The sequence below is a fragment of the Carcharodon carcharias genome, chromosome 27, assembly GCF_017639515.1.
Source record: "Carcharodon carcharias isolate sCarCar2 chromosome 27, sCarCar2.pri, whole genome shotgun sequence".
Lineage (NCBI taxonomy): Eukaryota > Metazoa > Chordata > Chondrichthyes > Lamniformes > Lamnidae > Carcharodon > Carcharodon carcharias.
This window is the reverse complement of record NC_054493.1, coordinates 11581689-11598881: the sequence shown is the minus strand read 5'-3', so window position 1 is coordinate 11598881 and position 17193 is coordinate 11581689. Positions and strand designations below refer to the sequence as shown.

General features: G+C 46.5%; 1 pseudogene; it reads right to left on the bottom strand.

The window, feature by feature from the left end:
* Positions 1-16568, bottom strand: part of LOC121270171 — a 33639-nt pseudogene extending 17071 nt beyond the window's left edge.
* Positions 16569-17193: the final 625 nt, after the last annotated feature.

Sequence of the window (17193 nt, the reverse complement as noted above, 5' to 3'; positions counted from 1 at the left end):
TGGGAGCTGCAGTGTAAATGTGATAAGTGATGGTGTTTTCAGATGATGCCATTGTTTGGAGCAGGTTAATGAGAAATAAGAGACCAAGGCTGGATCCTTTGGGGACACCAGAGGTAACTGTGGGATTGGAAAGGGAAGACATTGCAAGTGATTCTCTGGCAATGGTTAGATAGAGAAGAATGGAACCAGGAGAGAGCGGCCCCACCCAGCTGGACGACAGGGAGAGGCGAAGGTGCAGAATGATGTGGTCAACCTTGTCAAAGGCTGCAGGCAGGTCAAGGATGAGAAGGGAGAGTTTATCTTCGTCACAGTCACATAGGATGTCATTTGTGACTTTGATAAGAGCTATTTCAGTACTGTGGCAAGGGCAGAAACCTGATTGGAGGGATTCAACATGGAGTTCTGGGAAAGATAGGCAGGGATTTGGGAGGAGACAGCATGTTCAAGGACTTTGGAGAGGAAAGAGAGGCTGGAGATGGGTCAGTAGATTGCAAGGATGGTAGGGTCAAGGATTTGTTTTTTGAGAAGGGTATAATGATGGCAGATTTGAAGGAGAGAGGGACAATACCTGAGAGAGAAAACTATCAACATAGTCAGTGAACATGGGGAAGTTGAGTGATCATTAGTTTAGTAGTTGTAGGGTTCATGGAGCAGGAGGTGAGTGTCATTGACAAGATGAGCTCTGAGAGGGTCTGAGGGGAGATGGTAGGAAAATGACAGAAAGATGTGAGTTCAGGGCTCGGGTAATGGGGAACATTAGGGAGGGCGAGTGGAAGGGAGGGAAGCAGCAGAGGCAGCTAATCGGATTGTCTCAATCTTAGTGACAAAGAAGCTCCATGAGATCCTCACACTGTTTGTTGGGGGTGAGGATGGAGGAGGCAGGGGAGAGGGAGAGCACTTGTGTTAGAGATATTGAAAAGATTCAACACATCGTGTCTTTAACATCTAACTAATTTATTTGACTAATTTATCCAGAATATTTGCCCCTCTAAGTGGTCTGTAGTTTATTAACATCAGCAGAAACAGATCCCAATGAACATGGTTCAGTCCTGGATGTGATTAATAGCAAAATCCCATCACTGTCGTTACTTGTGAACTCGCTGGTGTCTCAGCAGGTTGGATGAGGTAGTGAATCCCTTCCCACACAGGGGGCAGGTGAATGGCCTCTCCCCAGTGTGAACTCGCTGGTGTCTCAGCAGTTTGGATGAGGTAGTGAATCCCTTCCCACACTGGGGGCAGATGAATGGCCTGTCCCCAGTGTGAATTCGTTGGTGTGTCAGCAGTTCGGATGAGGTAGTGAATCTCTTCCCGCACTGAGGGCAGATGAATGGCCTCTCCCTAGTGTGAATTTTCTGGTGTTTCAGCAGGCTAGATAACTGAGTGAATCCCTTCCCACACTGTGGGCAGGTGAATGGCTTCTCCCCAGTGTGAACTTGCTGGTGTGTCAGCAGGTGGGATGAGGTAGTGAATCTCTTCCCGCATTGAGGGCAGATGAATGGCCTCTCTCCAGTGTGAATTTGCTGATGTCTCAGCAGGCTAGATAACTGAGTGAATCCCTTCCCACACTGGGGGCAGGTGAATGGCCGTTCTCCCATGTGAACTTGCTGGTGTCTCAGCAGGTTGGATGACTGAGTGAAACTCTTCCCACAAGTGGAGCAGGTGTAGGGCCTCTCCCCAGTGTGAATTCGCAGGTGTACAGTGAGTTGGGATGATCGCCTGAACCCAGTCCCGCAGTGAGAGCACCTGAACGGTCTCTCATCAGTGTGAACACGTTGATGGGACATCAGCTCACAGGAACTTTTAAAGCATTTCCCACAGTCTGGGCATTTAAAAGGTCTCTCTTCACTGTGAACTCGCTGGTGGCTCAGCAGGTTGGATGAAAGAGTAAATCCCTTCCCACACGTTGAACAGGTGAACGGCCTCTCCCCAGTGTGACTGCGCCGATGCTCTTCCAGTTCTGAGGGGAAGCTGAATTCCCTCCCACAGTCCCAACATTTCCACGGTTTCTCCCCAGTGTGGCTGCGCTTGTGTCTTGACAGGCCAGATGATCGGTTGAAGCCTTGTCCACACACACAGCATGCATATGGTTTCTCTCCACTGCGAACGGTGCTTTATCCTTCCATGTTCAAAATCAAATGATATTCAGGTTATGATAAATCAGGCGAATGTCAGATTCTGCTGTGATGTTTTGTTTCTGTTTCCCGACTGCAAATCCTCCCCTTCTAATCCCCTGTGAAACTGATTTAAAACAGGAAAAAAGGGAGTGAGAGAGAACCCACAAATATCCAAAAACAGGTTGTGAAATTGATCTGAATGAATCTGGTAATTTGTGGGGCCGGCACCAGGAAAAAATGACCATGAAAACTGCTGGATTGTCGTAAAAACCCAACTGGTTCACTAATGTCCTTCAGGGAAGGGAACCTGCCACCTGGTCTGGGTTACACAGGACTCTGGCCTCCATGGGAGGAGAGAGAGAGGTGGGAGATGCAGGGGGTGAAGATGTGTTTAATACATCTTCAGCTCAACCAGAACTTTGGCAGAATCTCCCAAACCTTCAACATCCACTATCTGGAAGGATGAAGGTAACAGCTGTCAGTGAAACCATCACCTCCAACTCACACACCGTCCTGACTTGTCTGACATTCAGTACTGGATGAGCAGAAATTTCCTCCATTTAAATGTTGGGAAGATCAAAGCCATTGTCTCCACTCCCTAACCACCGACTCCATCCCTCTTGCAGCTCTCTGAGGCTGAACCAGACTGTTAACTATCTTGTTGTCACATTTCAGCCCAAGCTGAGCTTCTGACTACATATCACTAAAACCACCCATTTCCACCCCAGTAACATCACCCAGCTGTGTCACTGCCTCAGTCCATCTGCTGCTGAAACTCATCCATTCCTTTGTTCTCTCTAAACTGGACTATTCCAATGTGCGTCTTGTCGGCCTCCCAGATTCAGCTCCATAGAGACTGGAGTTCATTCAAAACGGCTGCTCATGTCCTTACTCGCGCCAAGTCTTGTTCACCACCACCCCTGTGGTCACTGACTGACATTGTGGTCGTTTCCAGCCCTACAGGATTATCTGGGATCATCGACTTCTGGCCCATCCCTGGCTCCAATTCCTCCCGTATGTCCACAATCTCCTCCAGCCTCCTGTTCCACCTCAGTCCATCTCCACCAGCCGCACTGAGCATGTTCCGAACACAGTCTGGCCCCCCCCCACGCCGGCGCTCTGGGCGCCTGTTCTCATTGATAGAGGACTTTCTGACCCACAGGGGATTCTGGATAATCCTGCTGCCATCCAGGCCAATCAGTGAACAGGTATTTTTTTTCCCAGTTGGTAAAACGGTAGATCCATTGATGGAGGGCATATTGGACAGGAAGCACAATGAGAAGTTTGGACACTTTATTAAATACTCACATCAGAAGTACATAAATCTGATCGGAGATCACTTCCACACGAGCAGTCAGTGGTGTGGAACCTCCTGAGATTCTGGTCCCTTACCAGTCAGTATTTACAGGAGCTGGGACATGGAAAAGAGTCTCAGTATAATCCAGGATTTATTTGTTCACTGTTTTAAAATGGGTCTGGGGTTAAACTCGAAGTTTGTGTAGCCTGTGATTCCCTGAGTTTATAAACACACCCCTTCCAGATCCTTTGGGCTCTCTATTGTTTTTCAATGTCCTCCTGGTCCTGTGACTCCCTGGGATTAACCCTCCCCCTCCAAACCCTTTGGGCTCTCTATTGTTGGACTCTCTATTGTTTTTCAATGTCCTCCTGGCCTTGTACCTGATTCAATAAAAACCCTCCTTACATCACACAGGGAATAGCTTTCAACATGTTCTGACTTTTCCCCTCAATTTTATTCTGCTGAATGATCTCACTGACTGTTCCCTTTCTCTTGATCAATCCAACCACCATCTCTTTTCCGAATTTCACTCCTTGTTGTTCCAGGATTTCATCTCTCTGCCTTTTATTTCTTTTACTGAAGATTCCTGTCCATTGCTGCCTCACAGCCTCATCCTGTTCGAACATATTCTCCATGTCTAAGTGCTTCCCAGTGGCCGTGCCAGCCGTGGCCCCTATTCCAGCCCAGTCACTGATCCCTCTCTTCCCTCCACCCTTTTTACTGGTGTCACTATCACAGGGACGATCACAGTGTTTTCTGAAAACTGCCTTAACATTGGGGTCGTAGTCCACCTATCTCTCTCTCCCTGCGTTTTGACATATGAAATTCCTGGATAATTCCCTTATCATCTACAGATCGAGGTTCTTTTAGATGGGATGACATAACCTTGGGGACAGATGTATGGTAGTCAGGGCACATGTTACAGGAACTATTTTAAATCTTGTATCACTAAATAGGCTTTGTGAGTACAAGTGATGATTAGACCATTTGTGGGACCAACTTCTTATGGCAGGGCAGATTGAGGTGTAGTCAGGGAAGCATATGGGGTCTTGGGCTTCATAAATAGGGTACTGAGTACAGAAACAGGGAAGTGCATCAACAGAGAGTTGTCAGGATCTGGATCTCTTTCCCTGAAAACGTGCTGCAACCTGATTCTATGTTTAAACTCCGCCCACTTGTCCTAGATTCCCCAACCAGTGGAAATAGTTTCTCTCTATGTACCCTGTCAGTTCCAGTTAATATCCCGAAAACTTTGATCAAATCACCTCTTCATCTTCTAAATTCCAGGGATTACAACCCTCATAGTGAGGTGTTTTATTTTAGCAGGAGGGATGGGGAGAGGGAAGATATAATTCATGGCACAGCTCTAAAGAGTGAGCATGGACAGAGGGACCTGGGGCTCTTTTGCTTTGATCTCTTAAGGTGACAGGATGTATTAAAAGAGAAGTTAACAAAGCCGATTGGATCTTGAGCTACATAAATAGTGATATTGAGTACAAAAACAGGAAGTTATGCTAAATCTTTGCAAAGCTCTGGATAGGCCACAATTCAAGAATTGCATCCAGTTCTGGTCACCTCAATTTAGGAAGGATGTGAAGGTCCTTGAGAAGGTGCAGACGAGATTTACCACACTGGTTCCTGCAAAGGAGTTTGAGCGGAGATTGAGAGGTGTACAAGATTATGACAGGTTTAGATAAGGCAGATAAAGAAAAACTGTTCCCATCAGCTGATCGTACAAGGACTCAATGACACAGGTTTAAGGTTTTGGGTAAAAGGTACGGGAGATGTGAGGAAGAATGTTTTTATACAGTGAGTGATAATGACCTGGAACTTGTTGCCGATGAAGGGGGCGGAAATGGACATGATGAATAATTTCAAAAGGATATTGGATAGATGTTCGAGGGAAATAAACCTGCAAGGATACGGGGATAGAGCAGGGGAATGGGACTGATTGGACTAATCCAGAGAACTGGCATGGACTGAAATGGGCCTAATGGCCTCCTCTGTGACAAAATGACTCTGTGACTTTTCTGTGTAATCTCATTCTGTAGTTTAACCCTTGGAGCTCAGATCACTCAGGTAAATCTGTGCTACACTCACTCCAAGGCCATTCTGTCCTTCCTGATGTTTGTTGCCTAGAACTGAACACAGTTCTTCAGGTGTGCTCTAACCAGGGTTTTTGTGTCTCGGCATTTTTCTAGTCACACCTGAAATCTTCGCAGAGTCACAGATTCGGCCCATCGAGTCTGCACCAACATGTGAGAAACACCTGACCTACCTACCTAATCCCATTTACCATAGCCTTGAATGTTGGTCAAGATGTCAAGGCCCATTGGTCCCTAATGGGCCCAACTCTTTCCCTGGTTATCCTCTTCCCATTGGCATTGGAAAAAAAAATTAGATCCCTGCAGTTAAATCTTTCAGACACTGAATTGGAGATTTTTCACCAAATATCAATTTACAATTGCAGTAAAAGTTCATAATTTTATTGTCAAGGGGTTCCTACTGAAACTTTTTGAAATTAAGGGGAAGGATCACAGATGGTGCTTTTAAAAAGGGACACTGCAGCCCTGAAAATCAGTGACATCTCCAGAATATTAAACTCCACCCAGTTATAGGGTTGTTAACATCAGCAGAAACAAAATATTGCCAGACTATGAATACTAAACAAGCTTAAAAACAGCAAGAACAGCAGGATCCAACCCCTGCAGTCACTTATGAACTTGCTGATGTCTCAGGAGGCATCATGACTGAGTGAATCCCTTCCCACACACATATCATTTGAATGCCCTCTTCTCAGTGTGAGTACATTGGTGGATCAACAGGTTGAAAGACTTTGCAAATCCCTTCCCCCACAGGAAGCAAGTGAACGGTCTCTCCCCAGTGTGAACTCGCTGGTGTGCGGTGAGGTTGAATGACCGACTGAATCCTTTCCCACATACGGAGCATGTGAATGGTCTCTCTGCAGTGTGATTGTGTTGGCGAGCAGTGAGGTTGGATGACTGTCTGAAACTCTTTCCACAGGAAATGCAGCTAAATGGCTTCTCCCCAGTGTGAATTCGCTGGTGTCTCAGCAGGGTGGGTAAAACCGTGAATCCCTTCCCACACATGGAGCAGGTGAACGGTCTCTCCCCAGTGTGAACTCGCTGGTGTAAAATGAGGGACGATGCCTGTCTGAAACTCTTTCCACGGGAAGTGCAACTGAATAGCTTCTCTTCAATGTGAATTCGCTGGTGTGACAGCAGGTGGGATGACCCAGTGAATCCTTTCCCACACACAGAGTAAGTGAACGGCCTCTCTCCAGTGTGAACTCGCTGGTATGTCAGAAGGTGGAACGACTGAGTGAATCCCTTCCCACACTCAGAGCAGGTGAATGGTCTCTCCCCAGTGTGAGTGAGTTGGTGTACAGTGAGCGCTGAACAGTGCCTGAATCTCTTTCCACAGGAAGTGCAGCTGAATAGCTTCTCCTCAGTGTGAACCCATTGGTGTGACCAAAGGCCAGATGCTTGGGTGAATCCTTCCCCACACACACAGAGCAGGTGAATGGCCTTTCCCCAGTGTGACTGCGTTGATGGTTTTCCAGCAGGGATGGGTAACTGAATCGCTTACCACAGTCCTCACATTTCCACGGTTTCTCCATAGTGTGGGTGTCCTTGTGTCCCTCCAGGTTGGATGATCAGTTGAAACCTTGTCCAAACATAGAACATGTGTATGGTTGCTCCTCACTGTGACTGATATGATGCTTTTTCAGGCTGTTTAACTGGTTAAAGCTCTTCCCACAGTCAGTTCACTGGAACACGGTCTCTCGGGTGTAAGTGTGTGTCTCGGTGTTTTTCCAGCCACACCGAAGTTCAATATCGTTCCCCACAGACAGAACAGAGAAACATTTCTCCTTCCACATTCAAAGTCTGAGGATATTCAGGTCCTGGTGAATCGAGTGACTCTGTCAGAAGATATTTGGTTTGAGTTTCACATCTGCAAATCCTTCCTTTCTAATACCCTGGGAAATGAGTTTATAAAAGTCATCACTGTCAGGGCGGGATAGAAATTCAGAACAGACAATTCTAGCTTTAATGGAATATTGTTTTCTCTCTTATTCCCCCAAAGCTGTAAACCCCCGTCCCACACACTCTCCCTCCTCCCTGGGCTGAAATCCAAACCCATCTCCAACATTTCTTTCCTCCACTCCCAGTTTTCTCCCTCCCTCTCCTCTGCCTGGGTTCAGTTCTCCAGCTCCTGTCTGCAGACTGACAATAAAATCAATGAATTAACCATTTTCTCTCTTGGTCACAGACACCCTCAAGCCCTGTCCATTCTCTGTTGCATCATCAAGGTGGCCATACATGCATCTGCTCCCAGATGAACCAAGATGACGGCCGTTAATCTGAGCCTGCTCCTGGGAAGAAGCCCCAGAGCTGCAAACGTGGGACCTGCAGGTTCTTATTGGGGGTTTGGGGCATCCAGCGAGTGTTTGAATTCTCCCGACCCACCTCCCAGGGTTTCCTTCCTTCATCAAAATCAGAGTCCTCATTGGTTTCAACTGCTGAACACCCTCTCCCTGGCAGGACTGTACTGAGTTTCCTTACATACGAACATATGAATTAGGAGCAACATAGGCCATTCGGCCCCTCAAGCCTGCTGCACCATTTGATAAGATCATGGCTGATCTGCTTGTGGCCTCAACTCTATTTTCATTTTAACCCCATATAACCTGCGACTGCTTGTCAATCAAGAATCTATTTAACTCAACCTTGAATATATTCGATGATCCAGCCCCACTGGTCTCAGGGGATGAGAATTCCACAGAATAATGGCCCCCCGAGAATGAGCTGGAACTTGCTGCCTATGAGGGGGGTGGCAATGGACATGGTGAATGATCTCAAAAGGAAATTAGATAAACGCTTGAGGGAAATAAACCTGCAAGAATACAGGGATAGAGCAGGGAAACGAGACTGATTGGATTGCTCTAGAGAGCTGGCATGGACTCAATGGGCCAAATGGCCTCCTCTATATCATAATGTCTCGGTGACTCTTGTGTGCAATCTCACCTTGTAATTTAACCCTTCGGGTTCGGATATTATTCAGGTAAGTCTGTGCTACACTCTCTCCAAGGCCATTCTATCCTTCCTAAGGTTTGCTGCCCAGAACTGAACACAGTTCTCTAGGTGTGCTCTAACCAGAAGTTGTGTGTGTCGGTGCTTTTCCAGTCACACTGCTTCAGGATCACAAAATAGTTACAGCATAGAAGGAGGCCATTCAGCCCCTTGTATCTATTCTGGCTCCCTGAAGGAGATATCCACCATGTGCCATTCCCCTGCCTTCTTCCTGTAGTCCCGCACATTCTTCTTTTCCAAACAATACAATCATTTCCTCCCCCATGCCTCGATGGAATCTGCCTCCGCCACACACTCAGGCAGCGGATTCCAGAGTCTAAACACTGGCTGTGTGAAAATGTTTTTCCTCATGTCTCCATTGCTTCTTTCTGCAATTCCCCTCAATCTGTGCCCTCTGACTCTCCATCCTCCCACCAATGAGAGCAGCTTTTCTCTGTTCACTCTATCCAGGCCCCTCATGACTTTGAACGCCCCTATCAAATCTCCTCTCAGCCTTCTCTTCTCCAAGGAGAACAGTCTGGACTTCTCTAATCTATCTTTGTAACTGGTTCCAGGGATGAGGGGCTTCATTCTCATGAATCTTTTCTGCACTCTCTCTAATGCCTTCACATCCTTCCCAAAGTGTGGTGCCCAGAAATGGACCCAGTTGAGGCCGAACCAGTCTTGTATACAGATTTAACATAACAACCTTGCTATTGTACTCAATGTCCCTATTAATAAAGCCCAGGATAATGTGTGCTTTATGAATTGCTTTCTCAACCTGCCCTGCCACTTCAATGATTTATGCTCATATACATCCAGGCCCCTCTGTTCCTGTACCAACTTTAGACGTGTATTCTTTCTTTTCTATTGTCTCCAGGCCGCCTTCTGACCAAAATGAATGATGTCACACTTCTCTGCATTAAATTTCTTCTGCCGCTTGTCCACCCTGTCTACGTCCTTTTGAAGTTCCACACTATCGTCCTCACAGTTCATAATGCTTACAAGTTTTGCAATGTTTGTGAATTTTAAAACTGTGCCCTGTACACCAAGGTCTAAGTCTTTAACACATATCAGAACTAGCAGAGCTCCTAATGCTGATCCTTGGCGAACTCCATTATAAATCTTCATCCAGTCCAAAAAACAGCCATTACCCATGACTCTTTGCTTCCAGGCGCTCAGCCAATTCCGTATCCATGTTGTTACTGTCCCTTTGATCACATGAGCTGTAGCTTTTCTCACAGACCTGTTGTGCGGCACTTTATCAAACACCTATTGGAAGTCCATCTACATCACATAAACAGAAATACCCTCATCACCTCCTCTCTGATACCTCATCAAAAATCTCAAGCAAGTTAGATAAGCTGGTCCCGAAAAAGTGTCATATCGGACTCGAAACATTTACCCGTTTCTCTCTCTACAGATGCTGCCTGACTTGCTGAGTTTTTACAGCAGTTTCTGTTTTTATTTTAGATAAACATGATTTGCCATTATTAATTTTGTCTTGAATTATTATTTCTAGAAGCTTCCATACCACAGAGGTTAAACAGATGGTTGCTGAGCTTATCATTTGACCCTATCTGAACAAGGGTGGAACATTTGCAATTCTCCATTCCTCTGAGTCGAGTCTAAGGAAGACTGAAAAGTTATGGCCAGTGCCTCAGCAATTCCCACTCTCATTTCCTTCAGTCCCTCAGTATCTGTGGATGTAAACCATCCTGATACCTTGTCTATCTTTCATACAGACAGCTTATCCAATATCTCATCAATTTTAAACCCTTCAAGGGCCTCAACTATCTCCTCTTTCATCATAACCTGTGCAACGTCTTTTTCTTTGGTAAAGGCAAGTACAAAGTATTAGGTTAATACCTCAGCTATGCCCCTTGCCTCTATGTGTAAATCCCCTTTGTGTTCCCTAATCAGCCCCATCCATCCTCTTATCACCCTTTACCTAGTTGTATGCCTACAGAAGACATTTTAATTTCCATGGTAGCTGCCAACCTCTTTTCATACTCTCTCTTTGCTTCTCTTAATTGCTTTTCCAATTCTGTTCTGAACCTTTTCTATTCAGCTTGGTTATATTTTACACCTGACATCTGCAATAAGCACATTTTTTCTTCTTCATCTTAATCTCTGTCATTTTTGTCGCTGTGAGAGCTCTGGACTTCTTTCCCCTATCTTTTGCCTCATGGGAATATACCTTGACTGTGTCTAAACTACTTATTTTGCAAAGGCAGCCAATTTTTCAGTTCCAGTTTCATCTGCCAACCTTTGATTCCAACTTAACTGGGTCAGATCCATTCTTACCCTACCGAAGTTGGCTTTCATCCAGTTCATTCTTGTCATACTTACCTGAAACCTTTGCCTACAAACTGTTTCACTTCCACATTCAAACTTTGATGATTAATCGAGTGACTCTGTCAGATCTTGATGTGATGTTTGATTTGAGTTTCTTGTCTGTCAATCTTCCACTTCCAGTGCCCTGTAAGTTTACAATAACCATCACTGAAAATCCAGGATAGAAACTAAGAAGGGACAAACATTCCTCTTGATTTAAGTTTGCTGTGTGTAAATCCTCCCCTTCTAATCCCCTGTAAAGAGTTTCCAAAATCCATCCCTGTCAGTCCAGGATAGAAATTCACAACAAAAGTAAAAATACCTGGAAAAACTCAGCAGGTCTGACAGCATCTGCGGAGAGGAACACAGTTAACGTTTCGAGTCCGTATGACTCTTCAATAGAGCTAAGGAAAAATAGAAAAGAGATGAAATTAAGCTGGTTTAAGGGGGGGGGGTGGGACAGGTAGAGCTGGATAGAGGGCCAATGATAGGTGGAGATAGCCAAAAGATGTCATAGACAAAAGGACAAAGAGGTGTTGAAGGTGGTGATATTATCTAAGGAATGTGCTAATAGGTGACAGTAAGGGTAAAAAGCAGGACGAGCAAGGTACAGATAGCCCTAGTGGGGGTGGGGTGGGGGGAAGGTATCAAAATAGGCTCAAAGGTAGAGATAAAACAGTGGATGGAAATACATTTAAAAATAATGGAAATAGGTGGAAAAAGAAAAATCTATATAAATTATTGTAAAAAAAAAAAGTGGTCGGAAAAGGGGTGGGGATGGAGGACAGAGTTCATGATCTAAAATTGTTGAACTCAATATTCAGTCCAGAAGGCTGTAAAGTGCCTAGTCGGAAGATGAGGTGCTGTTCCTCCAGTTTGCATTGAACTTCACAGGAACAATGCAGCAGGCCAAGGACGGACATGTGGGCATGAAAGCAGGGTGGAGTGTTGAAATGGCAAACGACAGGGAGGTCAGGGTGTTCCGCAGTCACCCAACCTACGTTTGGTCTCTCCAATTTAGAGGAAACCGCATTGGGAGCAGCGAATGCAGTAGACTAAATTGAGGGAAGTGCAAGTGAACTGCTGCTTCACTTGAAATGAGTGTTTGGGCCCTTGGACGGTGAGGAGAGGGGAAGTAAAGGGGCAGGTGTTGCATCTTCTGCGGTTGCATGGGAAAGTGCCGTGGGAGGGGGTTGAGGTGTAGGGGGTGATGGAGGAGTGGACCAGGGTGTCCCGGAGGGAATGATCCCTGCGGAATGCCAACAGCGGGGGTGAAGGGAAGATGTGTTTGGTGGTGGCATCATGCTGGAGTTGGCGGAAATTGCGGAGGATGATCCTTTGAATGTGGAAGCGGGTGGGGTGAAAAGTGCGGACAAGGGGGACCCTATCACAGTTCTGGGAGGGAAAGGAAGGTGTGAGGGCGGATGCGCAGGAGTTGGGCTGGACACGATTGAGGGCCCTGTCAACCACTGGAGGTAGAAAAGTTCGGTTAAGGAACAAAGAACAAAGAAAAGTACAGCACAGGAACAGGCCCTTCGGCCCTCCAAGCCTGCGCCGATCATATTGCCCATCAACTAAAACATTTTGAATTTCCAGGGTCCGTATCCCTCTATTCCCATCCTATTCATGTATTTGTCAAGCTGCCTCTTAAACACCACTATCATACCTGCTTCCACCACCTCCTCTGGCAACGAATTCCAGACATTCACTACCCTCTGCGTAAAAAACTTGCCCCGTACATCTCCTCTATAGTTTTCTATAGTTTTCTCCTCTCACCTTAAATTTATGTTCCCTAGTAATTGACTCTTCCACCCTGGGAAAAAGCTTCTGACTATCTACTCTGTCCGTGCCACTCATAATTTTGTAAACTTCTATCAAGTCGCCCCTCAATCTCCGTCGCTCTAGTGAGAACAATCTGAGTTTCTCCAACCTCTCCTCATAGCTAATAACCTCCTGAACAGGCAACATCCTGGTAAACCTCCTCTGCACCCTCTCCAACGCCTCCATATCTTTCTGGTAATGTGGCGACCAGAATTGCATGCAATATTCCAAGTGTGGCCCAACAAAGGTTCTATACAGCTGCAGCATGACTTCCCAGCTTTTATACTCAATACCCCTGCCAATGAAGGCAAACATGCCATATGCCCTCCTGACTACCTTATCCACCTTTCAGTGACCTGTGGACCTGTACACCCAGATCCCTCTGCCCGTCAATGCACTTAAGGGTTCTGCCATTCACTGTATAATTCCTGCCTGTATTAGACCTTCCAAAATGCATTACCTCGCATTTGTCTGGACTAAACTCCATCAGCCATTTCTCCGCCCAAGTCTCCAACCGATCTATATCCCGTTGTATCCTTTGACAATCCTCTTCACTATCTGCAACTCCTCCAACCTTAGTGTCATCTGCAAACTGACTAATTAGCCCAGTTACATTTTCCTCCAAATCATATTATGTATACTACAAACAGCAAAGACCCCAGCACTGATCCCTGCGGAACACCACTAGTCACAGCTCTCCATTCAGAAAAACACCCTTCCACTGCTACCCTCTGTCTTCTATGACCATGCCAATTCTGCATCCATCTTGCCAGCTCACCTCTGATCCCATGCGACTTTACCTTCTGTACCAGTCGGCCATGAGGGACTTGTCAAAGGCCTGACTGAAATCCATGTATATAACATCCACAGCCCTTCCATCATCGATTGTCTTTGTCACTTCCTCGAAAAACTTGATCAAGTTAGTGAGATACGGCCTCCCCTTCACAAAACCATGCTGCCTCTCATTAATACGCCCATTTGCTTCCAAATGGTAGTAAATCCTGTCACAAAGAATCTTCTCCAATAATTTCCCTACCACTGAGGCTCACCAGCCTGTAATTTCCTGGATTATCCGTGCTACCCTTCTTATACAATGGAACAACATTGGCCATTCTCCAGTCCTCTGGGACTTCACCCGTAGCCAGTGAGGACACAAAGATTTCTGTCAAGGCCCCAGCAATCTCCTCCCTTGCCTCCCTCAGTACTCTGGGGTAGATCCCATCTGGCCCTGGAGACTTATCTACCTTAATATTCTTCAAGACGCCTAAAAACTCCTCTTTTTTGATCTCAACATGATCCAGGCTATCTACACACTCTTCCCTGGACAAATCAACCGCCAAGTCCTTCGCCTTGGTGAATACTGATGAGAAGTATTCATTTAGTATCTCTCCCATTTCTTCTGGCTCCACACACAGATTCCCACCTCTGTCCCTGATTGGGCCTAACCTTTCCCTGGCTACCCCCTTGCTTTTTACATATGTATAAAAGGCCTTGGGATTTTCCTTAATCCTGGTTGCCAGTGACTTTTCATGACCCCTTTTAGCCCTCCTGACTCCATGCATAAGTTTCTTCCTACTTTCTTTACATTCTCCACGGGCTTCATCTGTTCCCAGCCTTCTAGCCCTTACGAATGTTTCCCTTTTCTTTTTGACTAATCTCACAATATCCTTCGTTATCCAAGGTTCCTGAAACTTGCCATGCTTATCCTTCATCCTAGCAGGAACATGCCGGTCCTGAGTTCTTATCAACTGAGGTTTGAAAGCCCCCCACATGTCAGTTGTTGATTTGCCCTCAAACATCCGCCTCCAGTCTAGATTCCTCAGTTCCTGCTTAATATTGTTATAATTGGCCTTCCCCCAATTAAGCACCTTAACCTGAGGACTCCTGTTATCCTTATCCACCAGTACCTTGAAACTTACTGAATTATGGTCACTTTTCCTGAAATACTCCCCAACCGAAACTTCAACCATCTGGCCGGGTTCATTCCCTAATACCAGGTCCAGTATCGCCCCTTCCCTAGTTGGACTATCTACATATTGTCTCAGGAAGCCCTCCTGGATGCACCTCACAAATTCTGCACCATCCAAACCCCGAGCACTCAGTGATTCCCAGTCAAAATAGAGAAAGTTAAAATCACCCACAACAACCCTATTGCTTTTACATCTTTCCAAAATCTGTCTACATAACTACATTCCTCAATCTCCCACCGGCAATTGGGAGGCCTATAGTAAACCTCCAACATTGTGACTGCACCCTTCCTATTCAGGAGCTACCCATATTGCCTTGCTGCATGAGCCCACCGAGGTGTCCTCCTGTTGTACAGCTGTGATATTACTCTTAACCAGCAGTACAACTCCCCTACCTCTTCTACATCCCTCTCTATCCTGTCCAAAGCATCTAAATCCTGGAATGGTTATCTGCCAATCCTGTTCATCCTTCAACCAAGTCTCTGAAATAGCAGTCATAGTCCCAAGTACTAATCCAAGCTCTAAGCTCAGAAGGAAGACATGTCAGATGAACTGAGGGCCCTGTTAATGACCGTGGATGGAAAACCTCAGTTAAGGAAGGAGGAGGACATGTCAGAGGAACTGTTTTTGAAGGTAGCATCATCAGAATAGATGCGACGGAAGCGAAGGAACTGAGAGAATAGGATGGAGTCCTTACAGGAAGCGGGGTGTGAGGAGCTGTAGTTGAGGTAGCTGTGGGAGTCAGTAGGCTTGTAATGAATATTGGTGGACAGTCTATCACCAGAGATTGAGACAGAGAGGTCAAGGAAGGGAAGGGAAGTGTCAGAGATGGACCATGTGAAAATGATGGAGGGGTGGAAATTGGAAGCAAAATTAATACATTTTTCCAGGTCCAGACGTGAGCTTGAAGCAGCACCGAAGCAATCATTGATGCACCGGAGAAAGAGTTGTGGGAGGGGGGCCGGAGTAGGACTGGAACAAGGAATGTTCCACATACCCCATAAAGAGACAGGCATAACTGGGGCCCATTCGGGTACCCATAGCCACACCTTTTATTTGGAGGAAGTGAGAGGATTTTAAGAAAAAATTGTTCAGTGAGAGAACAAGTTCAGCCAGATGGCAGAGAGTAGTGGTGGATGGGGATTGTTCGGGCCTCTGTTCGAGGAAGAAGCGGAAAGCCCTCAGACCATCCTGGTGGGGGATGGAGGTGTAGAGCGATTGGACGTCCATGGTGAAGAGGAGGCGGTTGGGGTCAGGGAACTGGAAATTGTTGATATGTTGTAGGGTGTCAGAGGAATCACGGATGTAGGTGGGAAGGGACTGGACAAGGGGAGAGAGAAGGGAGTCAAGATAGCAAGAAATGAGTTCCGTGGGGCAGTAAGAGTCTGACACGATCGGTCTACCGGGACAGTCCTGTTTGTGGATTTTGGCTAGGAGGTAGAAGTGGGCAGTCCGAGTTGGGAGACTATCAGGTTGGAAGCTGTGGAAGGAAGATCTCCAGAGGAGATGAGGTCAGTAACAGTCCTGGAAACTCGCAGACACTTCCTCCTACTTCCCCCTGGACCATGACCCACCATTGAACATCAAGCCATTGTTTCCAGGACTGTTACTGACCCCCTGTAAAAGGAGTTTCCAAAACCCATCCCTGTCAGTCCAGGATAGAAATTCACAATATCCTCTCCGGCTGACAGGGACATGGATGGCCGTGCATGCGCCCTGCTGCATATTGACACCGCTCCAGATGGCGGCCGTTAACCCGGGTCTCTCACCGAGGGACGCGGATCGTGGCAGCTGCCACCCACCATGTAGCTGGTTATTCTGGCTTCAGAGCGGCTCAAGGTGTTTACGAAACCTGCCCGTCCTCCCGCCGGCTCCATCTCTCCCTCAATTCCACCCTTTATCTTACCGGCTGCGGACCTAACAAATACACAGCTATCCGTCGCACTCACTCACACTGCGCATGCTCCAAACTCGGGGGGGGGGGGGGGGGGGGGGGGGATTGCACCTGCGCACTGATGTCCAGCTCCAGCAGCCATACTGCACATTTCAACGTCACAATGTCCGGGTGATTGACGGCAGCTCCGGAGGGGCGAGACCGCAGGTCCAAGGGGGTGCGGTTGGCCCTCCAACCAATCAGAGTGAATGAGGGGCGGGGCTGAACCCCCGGATCTCCCTAATTTGCTAAAACTGCATCATTTTGAAAGCTGATTTGTCTCAAACTCCAGGAGAAAACTGGACCTTTCTGTTTGTGGCTTTAAAAAAGTGAAAACCTGTGGATGTGGAGCAAACATTTCAACATGTATTACTGAAATTTGGGAAAATGGTGAAACAAGGCACAAACTTAAAGGAATAACTAGGTAGACAGGGAATGTCACCAAAGCAAGGGGAGTTCTTGGTTTCAATAAATGAACAGGCAGGAGGGTTAGGACAGGTTAGGGAAAAGATTAATACTGTCATCATTCAGAACAACACAGAATGTAAAGGAAAAACTGATCTCAAAGACAATCTGTTGTAATATGTGTGGAGGGAGTGTGCTGAACCAGGGTTAAAGGAGTTAGATATGT